Below are 18,146 nucleotides of genomic sequence, written 5' to 3'. Positions count from 1 at the left end.
CAACGACGAAGTACAATGAAACCCTTCAACGAAAGCTTTGAGAATGTTTACATTTGCACTAAATCAGTGGTTCCTAACTTTTCTAGAGTTAGGACCCCCATTAAGTTTCTAGAACCGTCTCGTGGCTTCTAGAAAAAGGTGTCTGTAAAAGCTTTCCTGATAGAAAGTACCAGAATATGAAGGATTTTCTCAAATTCCAAACAGGTAAAAACAAATAGGCAAACGAATTGAATAGACATAATACCAAAAGGTTGCCTCTTTCAAATATTGACTTTGTAAAAATTGTTAGGTACACCGAGGCAAGGTGAAATGTAAAGTTTTGAATATGGAGACAATATATTTCAGCAGATTTTCCTTTCCTAAAAGTTCGTTTGATCTTTTAACTTTATGTCACTGGAATACAATTTTCACCATTATCAAATTTCACTACGATACCTTGCCATTTCATTTTACCACAGACAAACAGACGTCACACTCTCATCGTTGTCCATCGACCACCTTTTTAACGGTCGATTCAAAAATATGGTAGTAGGCCGATCCGCCACCCGCAGCGCTCGTATCTTTTTTGTTCGTGTTTGACGTTTACACACTACCGCCATCTGTTGGCCCGTCGGCCAAACACACCGATTATAGCATTAAGCGTACATGTCTTCGTGACTATGATTTTGATTAAGATTTGTTCTAAGTGTTACGTCTGTTTGTCTGTGATTTTACCTCAGCCGTTTTATCTTGCCCGGTGTGCCTCATAGGCATCCAGAAGGCCAAAAACTATGGAAGTTACCTAAATATCATACCAGGGTTCGTTAAATTTCTCCAATAATAAATGAAAGATTTCACTAGTCATCAGAAAATTGATTTAGAAGTGATTTCACTAGAAAATTGATTTCACTAAACAATCAATTAATGATTATGTTAAAAATTTGGTGTGCAATCTGTCGAGAATTTAATAAAGACTACTACAGACGTTCGATAGGGATGATTTAAAAAATCCACAAATAAATTATAAAAAGATGTGACCAAGAATTCACTGAGAGTCTGAAAAGTTATTCAAGAAGAGTCTTAAAAATCAAGAGCAATCCGCCAATACTTTGAACAACGCTTGTTAATAATATGTGGAGACAATATCTAGATTCCAAACATTAGTCCGCCATGGAACTCCCAAGAGTTTCAAGGATCTCGGCAAAACGCAACCATTCAAATAATTCTAATCATGGTTTTAATAAGGATTACGTTAGAGATTTTGCCCGGAAAACTTGAAAAGAGGTACCTTAGGCGAAATGCTTCTACGATAAAGCCTTCTTTGGCAGAGCGTAATTGAAAATAATAGACTTTATATCGATTATCGGCAATTTTCGTTGATGATAACACACACTAGATATAGATTATACATGACGTTTCGGCCGTAAATTTGTGAGTTTGAAAAAAAATAGTTTCCATAAACTATGAAGAAGCTAGAGAACTCAAATTTGGTAATCAACTAAAATTTTATTTTTCTTGTGTAGTTCCGCGGACCCCTGTGTCGGCACGGCCCCCTAGAGATCCGCGAACCACCAGTTGGGAACCACTGCACTAAATGTTAGTGTATTGACTTGTGTCAGGAATAGTAATATTTTATTCCAAAATAAATTTTGAAGTATTTTAGTTGATTACAAAACTCTATGTGGAACAAAAACAAAAGTCTGTTTGGGAAATTTTTTGTTTAAACCTACCATTATTTTTAAGGATCCCGGTATGCCTTCATAGAACCTACAAAAAAAAATACAATAAGTTTCTCATGAAAACTTGTGAGGATTATCCACTATACCACGATAATATCATTCGGCAATTGTGGCAAGGAATCCAACCAGATTTTGATTCAGGGTTCTTGAAAACTCTAATGAAGGAACCTTCAAGAAAAAAACAACGCTGTTTGAACAGTACTTCACACCTTTTTGAAACTTTGCGACAATATAAAAAGTAAGTATCCAAAATAAATACGAACAGCATGGTGGTCAGAATACACTGCTTAATCTAATTCTCTAATTGCATTATAAGTTCAACCCTTTAAAAATTGTCTCAAAATTGCAAAGAGAGTTCAAAACATCTTTAAGAAATACTCGTTTTGTTCTTCTTCTTCTTCTCACTGGGACAGAGCCCGCTTCTCAGCTTAGTGTTCTTATGAGCACTTCCACAGTTATTAACTGAGAGCTTTCTTTGCCAAAGTTGCCATTTTCGCATTCGTATATCGTGTGGCAGGTACGATTATACTCTATGCCCACGAAAGTCAAGGAAATTTCCATATCGAAAAGATCCTGGACCGACCAGGAATCGAACACAGACAAAAGCATGGGTTTGTTTTGTAGCCGCGGACTCTAAGCATTCGGCTAAGGAAGCCCCCTCGTTTTGTTATTGATTTGGAAACTTAACGAAAATTTTGTTCTCCTCCTGGAACAGAAAATTTCAGTTCGTTTTTTTTTTATTTTGTTTTTATGAGCTCCAACAGTTCTTAAAAAAATCTTGGGTATTTTCTTTTCTAACATCATTTTTTTTTTCTAATATAATTTGGACAAATCTTGTAAAGTCATCAAACTTGTACAGTTTGAATTGCCTAGTTTAAGGAGTCGTAATTTATAGCTAAGTACACATCATTGGTCTACACTACATTCGTTCACATTCAGTTTATTCAAAAATATTGTGTTAAAATTTGCTACAAATTGTTATCAGGCAATTTGGGCACCTTATCAAAATAATTCTATAGATATAATAGATTGATGAAGTAAATATATTCAAATCAAAGCAATGCTATGCGAAACTCAATTGCGGCATATTTTTAATTTGTCCACTTTTGTCATACTCTGGCCACCCCTGGCAAACTTAACCAAACGGTGGGAGAAATAGTATTAGTTTAAGACACCCATTTACGAAGTGGAGTGGACGCCACGCTTCATCACTCCATACCCCGGGTGTGATGTGGAAATCCATGGGACCCGTTAGCCTCAACTGGGACCCGGTTGACGCTGGATCCAGAACGACACATGCCGAATCGCACATTCTGTGAAACTGGATGTGCAGTTAGCAAGATGCTTTGCTCTCGCCCTTGCTCCAATGATTGGCCGGCCAGTCGGGCGGGCGGTCTTTTGCACGTTTGCGTAACAACGTGTGTCGGGAGAACCGGTGTTCTCTCTGGACGACCAAGACGACGGGAAATCATTTGTTTCGTTCGTTTCTCCCGGTTGTCAACTTGATAGATGCCGTCGAGCGCGATGAGGACGGTTGAGACCATCATCTTTCCCGAGCTCATCATCACTGCACTGGTTAACCCGTAAATACCCAGAATTTTATAAAATCATGAAGATATCTAGCATTCTTAGCAAATCGTCCTGGGTATTTACGGGTTAATAACTCGTTGTCAACGTTAATACTTTAATAACGCCAAGGACATCTACGCCCATCAGAATCGCATTCACCGCCAATGATTGAACTCTCAACCTCATTATACAAGCAAACATCTGTTCGGAGGAGTTCAGTACAACCCGAATCAATCACCATTAAGCCACTCTGGAGAGTATTTTATTGCAAACTGTAAATCGATTAATTAGCTACTCACGATCCAAACAGCAAACTGAAAGGGTCAAGAGCCTTACACCAGGCAGCACCATCTGCACAGTCGGTGCACTTCTTCGCGAAGATGGGTCAAGGCTAATTGGAGGTTTTTCAACTGATGGTTGACGTCATGGGCCTCGAGGAAAGAGTTGTGGTTCTTAGCTCTCACTCTTGTTGTGTGGGGCCAATCCACGCATTTTGTTTAATTACTGAATCGATCGGCATTTATCTATCAGAGAAAACCAGATGGAACCATTACATCACTCAACAGTCGAAAATTGATTGTTTGCTGGAAAAGCTATGGCGGAATTATATATATGGATAGGGTTGAGAGTGGAATGACTGGCAGCAATGAGGAATAATTTGTATAAACTTTCAAATTACGGCTCAAACACGAGCAGGTTCATTTGCATCCGGCTCCGAAAAGAATTTATTATTTTTTTCCCATCGTTGTTCGTGTCTTTTCTGGTTTGGCTGATTTTTTGCTTAATGAAAAACATTAATTGAACTAAAAAAGTACATTAACCCCACAGTTATGCACCGTGTTGGGGCCTTCCTTATCCTAGTGGGATAGTCTTCAGCTATGAATCGAATTCATGCTGAAGGTGTCTTAGTTCAATACAGGACTTTTTCTTAATAGAAATTACTTTGACTTTCCTGGACCTAAAGTATCATCGTACCTATCAAATGTCAACACCTTGGCATGGCTTCGCTGTGTAGCCGAACGCATTACCACAAGATCAGGGCTTCCCAACCGGTGGTCCATCAATTTCTAGGGGGCCGTGACAACTTCTCAGGGTGTCCGCGAAGCCATTGAGAATAAGTTTCGTTTTTTCTTGATTAATTAATAAATGTGAGAAATCTATTACCTAGCTCTTGTTCTGTAAGAGAAAATAATAATTATCACTAGCAACAGAATCCTGGCAAATATTAGCAGAATTGAATATAAAATAAAATTCTTGCCTTTTTCCTCTCGACTCATAAATATTTTTGGGAAGATTTTCGACTGATATACGTCATAGTGATCTCTGGTTGATATCTGCAAAGGTTCTTAACGGATATTTGACAAGGTTTTCGGAAAGTTCCTGGACGAATTCGCTACGCCAATAATTGGTAGCTTCCGGAAATTATCCGTGGTGGATACCTGACAATATCTTGTATTTTTGTTTGTCGAGACCTTCTCGGTTTTGTGGTGAAATCGTTGAAGGATACATCGAGGAAATCTTCCATTAACTTCTTAGCAAAGTTCACTCACTCGTACGATAATGGATTTTTCTCCCACAACATTTTTCAGCGAAAGCTGCCTTGTGAAATTATTCGTCAACAAAACAAAGCGAAAATAGATAATCGCAAACGTCAATGGACCAATGCACGAGTTCACTAATTTGACATTTGAGTGGTGCCGAATTCACTGGTTTCCGTGGTTACATAAATAACAGGGCACCGCTAAAATGTCAAATATTGAACCCGTGCATAGGTCCATAGCTGTGAGAAGATTATTTTTTCTTTCTCCTCTCCATGGAGAACTTTTCCTGTATCCATCGCCACAAGACGCAGTTACTTTTAAGCACAAATTAACCACTACTTTCGTGAAGTTGATGTAGTAGCATGGTTAGCGTGCACGCATCGCGGTTGTTTTTAACAAGTTTTAGATTCAAATCCCGTCGTCGGCATCAGTTTTAGTTCATCCACATAAGGACAAGGATGGAAAAAAATCAGCTCTAACGACAAACAACACGGTATTTGAACGGTCCAAGAGGGCCATCGGTCTAGCAGCAACATGATTTCAACTAGCGATGGGCGATTTTGAATCGATGTTCCGAAAATCGATTTTTTTGTTCCGATTAATCGATTTTTTGAATCGATGTTTGGAGCACTCAAAATCGAGTGAATCGATTTTCTTTATTCGATTATTTGTTTCGATTCAAAATGATGTAATTGCTTAGAACTTTTCAATGAGTTGACATAGTTTTGAATCAGTCTTGAAGTGTTTAATATATAATTTTGAATTTCACTCGTCATTCAATCGGAGGATTTTAACAATTATATGCAATTTCATTTGGTCTTATTTTGAAAGCTTGTTTTTCTTAATTTTCGCATGAGCTTGACATTCGAATCGATTCAAAAACATCGATTCAAATTATTCGATTTTATCGGTGAATCGATTCGATGTATGGAATTTGAATCGATTCAGTAACATCGATGTTCTGGTCAAATTTGCCCAACGCTAATTTCAACACCTCACCACGCGCGCTAATCATAGATATAGCGAGCATCCGATAAACTGTTTGTCGTAGGACAAAGGGTTTGTCGGATATTGTAACAAGTTGCGATTAATGCGAATCATTTTAAAATTCACGGATAAACTTTCTCACATTCTATGCACGATTGACTTTGGGATCAAAAATTATATGCCAGAAGTCATATCACCGAGTGAAAGCGTAGAAATCTTCCAAAATTTATTAATTCGGTTTGCGAACAGTTGATCGTTAGCACACATACCGAGCGATTCATTTTTCGCGGAGCGAAGTTTGTTGTGATGGCTTGACGACTAAGGGTTTATCGTTGTTGCTATGATCGCATGATAAAGAACAACCACGATGCATCATTTGTTTTATCATGATCACTAGATTTCCATCCTTGCATAAGGATAATACTCGGGAGCAGTTGGTGAGCATACAATATGATGAAGTAGAAAAGAAATATTTTCGCGTTTAGTATCAGGCGTATCTGCAATGATCGATTTCTTTTCGTCGATTTTATTTTTCGATCGGTATACGAAATCCAAAGCTTTTCCATAACATTTTCCGATGCAGTGTGGCGAGGGACGATGCAAGTTCTAATGAAGCAATAAGCTAAAAGAAAACAGCTAAAAGAACATCAATGAAGAAAAATCGATCACTACAAATCAGGGCTGGGAATGGTACAATTAACTCTCCCTAACTCGATATTGAAGGGACCATCGAGTTAGGGAGGTATCGAGTTACAGAACACAAAACCAGTGCAACTGCGATTCAAGGGACCATCGAGTTAGCCATGAAAACCAACTTTTACTATAGTTCTCTAACTCGATATCGAGATGCGGAATATCGAGAAAGGGAGAGTTAACTGTAATAAATAGTAATAGGCTTGAATTTTTTCGAAAATCACGTGGCTCTTCTAATACAGTAGTTCAAAATTGTGAATCTCATCAAGTAATCTTGAGTCAAGTAACAAGTATCTATTGAAGGCTGTAAATGCGGGAAATGCAGCGGGAAATAGAACATTTTTCTACAATAGTTTTGGGTTGCCCTTAGCAACGGGTGTTTTGCTATTTTCAAGGCATTTTGCCTACAGCAGCAATAGGCGTGAGTTTCACTGGCTCCGCTGACTGTGATTTGCTACGCTTGCCTACTGTAGAGTGAATTTCAGAACTTTTCCCAACTCTGCTACAGATACGCCCTTATAATACTTAACGCGTGAAACTCTAGGGGAGTGTGAGCGAAACATGATGTTCGCGTGAAGAAGTGGAAAAGAATTCTCCTATCGCTCGAAAAACCGTAGATTTCGCATCATCGATACGAAAATTCGGAACCCTTCTTCTTAGAATATCTTGAAGAATTGCTCCCAAGTAGACAGGCGTTCTAAAAACGTTCCTTGGTAGACTCGTTTAATTCTTAAAAAACTCCTCCAATTCTTGCATTACCTATTATATCAAATTTGATTTATGCTATACCTGGCCAGTATATTTGTTAAATTATCGGTAGACTTTTGACAGGTTTTCATAAACATTGACTTCAACACATTCAGTTGAGCACAGCTAATTTTCATTCTCTTACCGAGATCTGCACAACCGAGCGTTCTGCAACTGAATTTGATTTGAAATGTCAGCGAAAATCATGTTTGTTTATAGCAGTACATTTAGGTGCCGCTGACAACAATCATCACTTTTGCTGAGATGTCAGCAAATGAACTTCAACGGAAATTTGCTCAGTTGAGCTCGGCTAATTTTCATTCTTTTACCGAGATCCGCACGCTCGGCTGTGCAACAAGTGAGGTTTAGGTGATATGTCATCAAAAAATCAAGTTTGTTTATAGCAGCACTTGTGGGTGCCGCTGACATCAAACGTCACTTTTGCTGAGATATCAGCAAATAAACTTTAACCGAGATTTTCACAGCTGAGATCGACATTCTGATTTAAGTGTGAGTGAAGAGCATTATTGTTTAGGGGCCTTCGAGATTTTTGTTGATCCTCAAAGGGGTCACAGCATCGACGAAAGTTCTAATTTTTGACCCATGTTTGCTCGTATTTTCGTTTTTTTTTTCATTGAAAATGAGATCGGTTTATTCCAATCAAATCGTGTTTTTAACATTGTTTAATGAAGAGTATATTATATATGAGTTAATTAGAAAACAATAACAATAAAAAGCTCCTATTTTTAAGAAATTTAGAAAACATTGGGACGTATTCCAACAGTCCACAACCCACCTAAGTATTTCAATTATGACAAATTGAATAGTTATTAACCGATAGTTGCCTTTGACGTCGATACCTTTTGTGTATTTCTGTTGGGGTAAACAGGTGTAATACGCCCCCCTTAAGGAAAAACCACTCTATCGTAGTAGCAAATGCATTATTTCTATCATTTTTGATGTCAAGGTGTTATGTTGTTAGTTGGTCATGTTCTGCATGCAACTTTCTCTTACCAAATAGCTTCTCAAAAGAGTACAAGAGGTTTTTTGTAAAAAGGCCTAAATATTGACGTTTCAAAACAAACCGTGCAATATGCCCCTTCCACAGAAAAACGTTCCACAGCGTTGTAGAAATGGTCCAAAAGAAATTCCACCACTTGCTAAGCTTAACAGGGTCCATTAGCAGTCGTCTTCCGGTAAAAGTTTGTGTAATAAGTACAATAGTAATTTACAACGAGGCTTGCTTATCGGATGCGAAATTTTACTCTAAAAAGCTGATTTTCGATATTTTTGAAATATTTATTGGTTTTTCATACTTCTCAAAGATCTAAAATGTGCAACATCATTTTTCCGTGGATATTTAAGATATGTAATCATATATACGTGTAAAAAAGCCTCAATCCCTTTAAAAAGAAATTTTGCCGATTTACTCTATGTGTTGATCGTGTGAGCGCCTCATAATCCTTCCCATTACCTTCTACGCCCCAGAACAGACCTTCTATTTTCAATCGACTGGTGCTCCGAAACAAATAACTTCGAACTTCAATTAACCATTACAACCAAAGGGATGAGTTCGACTTCTTGCGAGTGGGGTTTTCAAACCGAATGTTCAGGTCTGGATATGTTTTCCAACCGGAAATAAATGTGCCCTAGCCACATTTCTTACAAAACCAATGTTTAACGGAAGGTGTTAGTCAGTTTTGGACTTCAAGTGATGAACCGTTGCAAGAATACATCATTTGGTTAATTTTCTTGCATAAGACGAAAGCCTGGTTCTGGAAGTACTTTTCGGGTAGGAACCGAGACCAACGAACAACCGGGCCACCCCCGGTGAATCAGGAATTGTTACTCCATTTTTTTGATAAAAAAGATTGTTAGATATGCAAAACCACTTGGGCATTTGAGTATTGATTTCGTTGCTAAATATGTAAGAAATATGAATAGGAACCACTTATATCCGGTTGAAAAACATATCCAGACCTTCCTGTTTGAAAACCCCACCCTCATGAAGTCTAACTCATCCCTTTGTTCGTAGTGAAAACCGCATTTGATTAAACTTGTTTGTTTCGGAGCACCAGTCGATTGAATATAGAAGGCCTGTCCCGGGGTATTTTTTTAACATATCAATCGGATTATATGTATGTGGCGGTCTGATGAGCCTAAAAATATTGAATAATTTTTGAGTGATTTCTAGGTATTTTAGGTATTTAGTTATTCTATTTCAATAACAGTTGTTGAAGAAATTATACTTAAAAAATTGTGGTTTCCTCCTTCCCGTTGCATTTGGAAATCATTTCTAGCAATCTAGACCAGATTGACACTTTTTCAGCAGTCAAGAGTTTTTCTGATCACATCCTTGCGACAGCTGGAAGGTGGTATATGAGAATACTTGGATGCTTACTATAGACAGTTGTAGGTGCCTCCACAATTAAAAAATCCCTAAACAAATTTTACTGCTATCAAAAATAAACGTTTCATTTCTCACATTAGTATGCAAGCAAAAGAAAAGAGTAATGATTTTCACCATTTTTTCCCACTGATTTCGCAAAATCTAAGGTACCTATTTTTTCAACAATCCGTTTTCATTCTTACGGATATTATAGAAAATCCCGCCAAAATAAAATCGAAAATTGTATTCCTATTGTATCGATTGTATTTTCATCAAAAGCATCAATTGGTGGAATCCTTGAAAAAAATCATATGTTCCAGAGAGCTTCCGCGAGCAGTTTCTTCAATTCGTTAAAAAAATATAACAGTATTCTTGTGAAAAAAAGAAACTCAATTAAATGAATAAAATTTGAAATTTCACTAATATTTAATTAGAAAATTACTCCTCATGTTGCTTCAACAATTCCAGAACAAATTACTGCTGTAACATGATTTTTTTTCAAGGGATTGCTACTCTCAGCAAAATATTTCCCGAATATGAGATCTCGTCTATTTTTGGGTGCCTGGTGGTCTCGATCAAAAGTATTGGAAAAGTGCCATGATCCAAAAAAAGAGTGCAGTTTTTTTACGGGCGTTACTGTAAATAATTGCTGGGCATCTCTCATCTTTCCTTTTTCTATTCATTCCTGGCATCACATTTTAATTGTGATAACATTGATTTTAGCATAGCAATTTATAAGAATTTCCACTTTTTCAACTTAGAACCTTGTTCACTACATAAAACGTGTGATAACAAAAACTGCACTCAGAAAATCCCAAAAATAAACCCACTCGAAAAGATTCAGTATTCGAGATGTGCTACTTTCAAAATGGTCTTGCTGTAAAGTTGCACATTTGCACTCAAGAAAAATCGCAAATGACTACTGAAAGTAATATCCCGCTTGTACTGTGTAAAACAAGAAAGCTTTTCAGATGGCGAATATAATGCATGATGTGTATGCTTTTGGGTCAAATCTGAATTGAAGAAGGCTCTTAGACATTGTCCACATCATTCGTAAAGGTTGCCATGCATTTTTGACACTTTTAGAGATTAAATGATGAAAAACATAAGCCTTTGATAATTTCCGATTTTGGTAAAAAATCATGCCTTGTTGTCAAAATCGGTAAGGCACTTTATTTAAAAAAATGTTCAAAAACAGTTTTGAATGATGAAGAATTGATAAAAAAAATCTGTGTGTTTCTGAGTGTTATATGATGATGTAAAAATTTAAGTGCTTTTAGTAGAAGACAGTTTTGTTGTTACCTCCGTTTTGGGGAAAAGGATCAGAGCACACAATCAAAATGGAATCAACTTCTAAATTTCTGGCTAAAAGCGTCAGAATTCATAGTATACAACTTGAAAAAAAAACTATTCATGTGTACTTGTGAAAAAGCTCTTATAAACAAAACAGTCTGTGTCCCTATAGAAACATAATGTCAAACATATCTTCTTGATGTTTTCAAACACGGAATAAAACGTAATTCCGTGTGTTAATCCGAATTGTTAAGCATAACATATTGAGCTCTACTTTTATTCACTAGGCACAAGTTTTTGCATATTTGATAGATGCTCAAGTTATTCGAAAAATATATGTTTTGACATTATTAGCAAAAAAATATGGTGTGGGAAAGACCCTTTATTTAATATTTATGTGGAGCCTTCCTTAGCCGAGTGGTTAGAGTCCGCAGCTACAAAGCAAAGCCATGCTGAAGATGTCTGGCTTTGATTCCCGGTCGGTCCAGGATCTTCTCGTAGTGGACATTTCCTTGACTTCCCTGGACATAGAGTATCATCGTACTTGCCACACGATATACGAATGCGAAAATGGCAACTTTGTCAAAGAAAGCTAACTGTGGATAACTGTGGAAGTGCTCATTGAACACAAAAATTGTATCAAAAGTCGATTTACAATAAATGTTTTTCATTGGCATTCCTTCAGTAACATCAGTCTATATCAACGCAGCCGATGAGTTCAACAGCCTGTGTTTCAATCACATTTTTTCTGGCCCATAATCGAAACCCCAAAGTCGAAAAGTCCGGCACCCAAAAAAAATGTTCCGTTTACCCACGCTCTCTGTGAAGCCGCCGCTCTTCTCGATTCAAATCTTCGCTGACCACAAATGGCTTTTTGCTTTTACAATTCTTTGCTGCAATTTTTATCAATTGCCACTGCTAATGTACCCAAATTATAGGGTGCTGCTACCAAGCAAGCCAGAAGAATGAACGCCAAAAAATAATGTTACGAAACAAATTTGTGCTCTACATCCGTACAAATAGAAGTTGATATGAAAATATCGGAAAATCGATCAATTATCATGCTTGGTTTCACACGTTCCGAAATTGTTCTGAGGCGCAGGAAAAAAATGGCATGGCGCCAGAGAACTAAAGTCGGGCACATCTCGTGTACGTTATAACGAATCTGGAGGAGGTGGGTCAATAAGTGTGATTATTTGAGTTAGTCGGGATGGGGATACAATTTTCCAAAATAAGTTCAATGTACGGTCAAAAACCACCACTATGACTGAAGCAGTCTAAGTTGGTGTACAATGTACTAGTCAAACGGTTATTGGACTACGTTTCTCTAATGGATCAAAATAGTATTTCAATATTTTGAATTGGAATGGTTGTTCTTTGAATGGTAAAAAGAAAGAGCTAATTAATTTTCTAACAGCTAATCACATACATATAGCAGTTATTACTGAAATTTATTTGAAACCTGGATCCAAACTCAAAAGTGTTCCACACTTTTTTGTTTATCGTAAGGATTGACAGAATGGAGCATGTGGGAGAGTTGCTATAATCGTCCATAGGCGTATAAATCATTTTTTTTTTTTTCGTCATTTGAAACTAAAGTTTGTGAAACTGTTTTTGTTAAATCAAAGCATGGTAAATATACTTTCATAGATGCCTATTTGCCTTTTTAATGCTCTGTTCAGCAAGTTAATTTGCTTCAAACTGACTTGCGGAAATTGACTCGCAATTAGTCGAAAAAAAATTGTCATTGGTGACTTTAATGTCAAACAACGCTCATGGAATTATTCGCAAAGCAATTCCAACGGCATAATTTTTATTGATGAGTGCTCTTCAGGATATTTCTCAATTCAATACCCTGCTAGCCCTACGTGTTTTTCCTCTTCTATAAACCCTTCTACGATTGATTTGGTCTGAACCGACTCTAATTATCTTTGTAGCCAACTGGTTATTCATACAAACTTGATATTGACAAAGTTCTCGAAACTATAACGAACTCCATTGTTGAAGCAAGGGCCATTGTCATACCAAAATGTGTAGTAAAATTCGAATCCTTGATTATTGACGATAATCTTACACTCTTGATACGTCCTAAAAACGAGGAGAATGCAATTTTTACGCACTCGCGATCCTGCTATGAAAATAATAAGGCAGGATCAGCTAAACGAAATTAAAAAACGTATTACTCTATTAAGAAACAAACATTTGAAAATTAAACTCTTATCTGGGCCCTGGCTCTAATCCCTTTTGGAAATTATCTAAAATATTGAAAACAAAAACCTCTGAAGCCAATCCCAGCATTGAAAGAGGAAAACAAATTATTACTACCTAATTGAAAAAAATCTAAAAATGGGGGACTGCTTTGGAAGAAAATAAAGTTCTGACATTCAATAAAAAGTTCAAAAATATGATAGTTTTTGGCGATGATGGAGTTTTTTATCCTCATCAAGAAATTTCCAAAGCATAGCTTATCATTCTAATAAATGTTTTCGAATGGCATATTTTCCGGACAAATGTAAAAAATGCCAAGGTTATACCAATTGTAGAACCGGACAAAAATACTGCAGAAGCTTCTAGCGGTCGTCCAATCAGCATACTTCCCGTCATTAGGTAATTTTGAATAGAATGATGGCCCACATCAACTATTAACTAATAAAACTATTTGGCAGAACATACTTACATAAATTTAAAATATTTGTATATTAACTTAACCAGCCTTTCAATAATGGATGCTAAATGAACATGATCAAACCAAAAATCGAAATAAATATACCACAATAGAGAACAAACATTGAATATTGAAAACCGAGTGATTTAAAAAAATAATGGGCATGTCATGTCAACAATAATTTATCATTTGTTTTTTTTAATCAATTTGTACAATATTTAAAAGCTATAAGTGTCATCTTAAACGCTCAAAGAAATATTTTGAATTCTTTTCTAAAGCTCCTTATCGACCGAAGCGCTAATATTTGTGCCAGTCATTATTCTATAATTCATGAGTAAGTCACTAAACTGAACCAACGCACATGAGAGTATTATACCATATATCCATAAATATTAATCAAACTTACCGTGTTTAGTCTTATAAATTGGTAATAAAATGTTTGTAGCACGTTCCATAAGTTTTTCACTTCAACTTGTTTCCAAATGTATTCACTTTACCAAACGCTTTGTGACATAAATGCACTTGTGTACTGACTATGTTCAACCGTGATAACCGCTCTTTGGAAAAAAAATCCAACTCAATTATTAATTTTCTTCTCAATTCCGCACTGCTCCTGGTTCGAGAAATTATCACGCTCACGTTCACAAAAACACTTCGATAATCAATCGAAAATTCCCTCTTCACCTTTTAATGATCTTCACCCACTGCACTTGTTAGCTGTTACCATATCTTCTTCCGATGAATCGAAGGGTGTCTGCTTGCAATTTCCTCGCTCTTCTCGGGAGTACGTTAACTCCACTGCACTGATCACGAATAATAAAAAAAAGTTTTCACTAATTAGTCTGCTTCTCACTCGAAGGCTAAGTTTCTCATTCAACTGAACGGAAAAAAATGTTGCAATTTTACTTCAACAATCGCCACAAAAAAAATCAACGAATTGACTAAAGACACACACAAAAAGTGCACCGGAAACCGATTAACAATTTCCAAGTCTCGGATGGACCACCAACACGAAAACGTCGAGGACTAGCGACGAGCACCACGACGCGACTGTACCGGTTCGCAGTCAAGAGACCACTGATGGAGAGTTCGATCCGAAGATGATGGTAACGTTATCGAAAGGCCTGCAGACAAGTTGAAGTAATAATGCATCATCCATCGTGCTCTTTGCTTGCACGATAGCGGCTAAAGCGGCGGCGGCTATAACGGCCCCGAGCAACGGCGTGGCGGGCGGCTTAACGAATTCAAGGTAAAAGGTAAACCTCGGCTCGGCTCGGCTCAGCTCGGAGAGAGAATTATCCGAGTGCTCGAAGAGGAAAAACGCGAATGCCCAAACCCCAGCACAAAAGCGGCTCCACGCGAGGAATGAATGGCGGAGAAAAGTACAGATAATAACGCGATACAACAACGGGGAGAAGAAATGTGAAAAGCTAATAAGCAAATAACGCGATACAACAGTGGATCAAAGAGCATTAACAAAGAGCAGCGCTAGGAAAAAAAAGAGAAAAATAGAGAGAAAGAGATTCCGCACTTGTGTGACTTGAATGCAGCCGGTTCGTCGCTTTGCTCCATAATCCAAGTCTCCCGGGTTAAGCCTTTTCTCTCGTCTGTGCCGCCTTACGCACCAACCACATTGAACGATATTTCGGGAAGCACCTCTTTTATCACCCTATCTTGGGGCTCTTGTATTGTTGGATAAAGGTGGATTTAGAAGAAATGCTTTCTCTCTTTTGCAACACTCATTGGACTCTGATCCGCCAGGATCGATAATGCGAAGAAAATTTTCTCCTAGCTACCCCCTTTTCCTAACGCTCAATGCACAGTGACTGACTCAAACGGTTTCGTTTATCGTTTGGAAGAAGCGTGATGCAAGTCGGAACTACTATGTAATAGTGAACCGCATCGAAGCACGGGATAGCTTTTAGTGAATAATCTAAATAATTTTGCTCTCCGTCTTGTAGTTTTAAATTTTAAAACATGTACTTATATGTCAGTTATGACTTGCAATGAAAAGATTGAGCATTAGTGTTCGGCTTATTTTTTCAAAGTTCTCAAAACTAAAACTTTGCGTGCTCTTCTGCCTTCAAATCGCATAAAACGATTTTAACTCGAAGTTTGAATCAAAAATTTCAATATTTAGAGATGGCGTAACAAACTTACAGGTAAATTTACAAGTAATAATTTCCAGTGAAATTTGTATAACTTTGTTATTTTTCAACCAATTTTGAACCTTCTAGTATCATTCTCTTCAAAATTAAATTTATGCAAAGTTTATAATGTTTTAGAAAAATGATTTTTAAAAGTAATGGTGTTTAACCCCAAAATGCAAAATTAATTTGAGGCCACAAGGATTTTTTTGAGGTAAGGGAATCTGAACAAACTAATGAATATCCCTGCTTTGGGAAAAAAGACCTTACCTAAAATTATTATTAAAAAAAAAAAGTTTTCTAGGAGGATGTTTAGTGAAATTAAACCGACCATGAATAAGCAATTACTCTCGGATTCTTTGTGACTAACTGTGTTACAATTGAGGCAATAATCAAAACAAATTTAAAGCAGCCGTCGTTATCATAACTGATTTTACTTCTAATGTGTAATAACTTCCTAATCTAACTCAGAGGGCTTCTAACAAAAATAAAAAAATGTTATTCGAAATAAATTTTTACATAATTCTGATGCAATTTTGTTGTAATCCACAGGTCGGGTATACTCACATAATAATTTCAAATTATATTTTTATCGTTTACCGAAACGAATCCTTTCCCATATCCAAACTCCCGGTGTTTTCTTCCGAAGTACAAAGGACTCATCGGCTTCCATGAATCATGTAACACGTCAACATTTCCCTCTCATCCGTGGATTGCCCATTCGGCCACAATCAGTACCGTAAGGCCTTCAAAAACTATTATGTTGAATATGTTTTTGATAAAAAATCCAAATTTGTCAGGTTTTTGTTCACAAATAAAGTTGATGGAAAAAAGTGAAGTATTTCTTTATAAAATGTGCCATACTTGATAGGTTATACCTAATTTTGCTAAAAGAATTGTGTTACTTCTGTAAAAAGTTAAAAAAAAACAACAAGTGTAAAAGAAAGAACCGGTTTGCCTCCTCCTTGGTTTGCATTGCGAGAGTTTGTTAATTTTTTGTGATCACTTTTTTTTGCTCGTAAATTTCTTTAGAATAACTCCCAACCTGATCTGTTGATTCCTGAAGTAATCTTTAAAGAACTAATGTTGGTATAAATAGGTAATCAAAAATTTAAATCCTTGGCTCACTCATTCTACAAAATTCTTTCTTTTGAAAATATCTCAAGCCTAGGAACCTAAATAAAAGTTGAAACTTTTAACGCATGCCCATTAGACTGATGCAAATTTTAGATTTTTTGCTCCCCTATGCTTAAATGATGTCAATTATGATGAAAATGATCCTCCCAAAATTTGAAGTGATTCGGAAGAAATTTGGTTGTGCACACACCATTTGAAGTTTATATGGAAATTACTATGGAAAAGGCAAACCTTTTGTGTTCAGTCCTCTAACTGCTCGTCATAATGATCTATGGGAAAGTGAACACACTTATCTCATGTGAAAACTTCCCAGCTACAACTTTGCCGAAGACCACTTTTCGATGGGACGTAAGGATAATTTGTTATTTTTGATGACAAAGTCTAAATCATGCTGAGATGATCATTTAATTACTTTCAGAGCAACACTGCTTTTTTGCTGTAGAACATAGTAGCCTGGATTACTTTGATCTATTCTTCCCGCCAGGAGCTCCACTGTTGCCTGCCGAACAGCTGGTGAAGCATGATATATGTAAACCAACTTTATGATGATGAATAACAATTTATCCTGAGGTCCAATCAAAAAGTGGTCTTCGGCAAAGTTCTAGCTGGGAGGATTTCACATTAGAAGAATGTGTTCACTTTTCCATAAAATATTATGATGAAGAGATAGAGGGCTGAACACAAAAGATTGACGTTTTCCATAGTAATCTCCATATAAACTTCAAATGGCCTGTGCACAGTCAAATTTCTTCCGAATCACTTCAAACTTTGGGAGGATGCTAATTACCATAATTAAAAGCATTTAAGCGTAGGGGAGCAAACATTTCAAAATTTGCATCACTCTAATGCCCATGCTATTACTGTTGCAAGGGTCTCTGTATTATTTTTAATATGTGTGATATTGAGGACTGATTATATCAGGTCGTAAGAATTTGTACCAAAGCTAATACAAAACTAATCAAGGCTCTAGAATTTTGGAGGTCTACTAACATGGTTAGATTTGGAAATCGGAATTTATGGAGGAATGAAAATAAATCCAAAGCCGTAATTCAGATTTAACACCTTCAAAATAGAAACATGAGCCAATTTAAGTATCTACCTCAGGGTCGCATTTAGCCATGAGGAGACACGGTACCATATCATGTGTAGTTTTTCATATTGGGATCTAACAACCTCTCAGTTTCCCACAAGCTATGTTGAACCACAGATAACAGATGTTTATGCTAGAACAAAATTTTTTTGAAAACCTGTGTAAATATT

General features: G+C 36.7%; 1 protein-coding gene across 2 annotated transcripts in view; it reads right to left on the bottom strand.

The window, feature by feature from the left end:
- Positions 1–14,686, bottom strand: part of LOC5567150 (serine proteinase stubble) — a 544,997-nt gene extending 530,311 nt beyond the window's left edge. For both annotated transcript variants that reach the window (XM_021853116.1, XM_021853117.1), the window contains exon 1: positions 14,009–14,686. The gene's annotated coding sequence lies outside the window, so the exon portion shown is untranslated. The remainder of the gene's footprint in view (positions 1–14,008) is intronic.
- Between the last annotated feature and the right edge of the window lie 3,460 nt (positions 14,687–18,146).

This window comes from Aedes aegypti, chromosome 3, assembly GCF_002204515.2.
Source record: "Aedes aegypti strain LVP_AGWG chromosome 3, AaegL5.0 Primary Assembly, whole genome shotgun sequence".
NCBI lineage: Eukaryota > Metazoa > Arthropoda > Insecta > Diptera > Culicidae > Aedes > Aedes aegypti.
The sequence above is the reverse complement of the archived record's forward strand: the minus strand, read 5'-3'. Positions and strand labels throughout refer to the sequence as shown.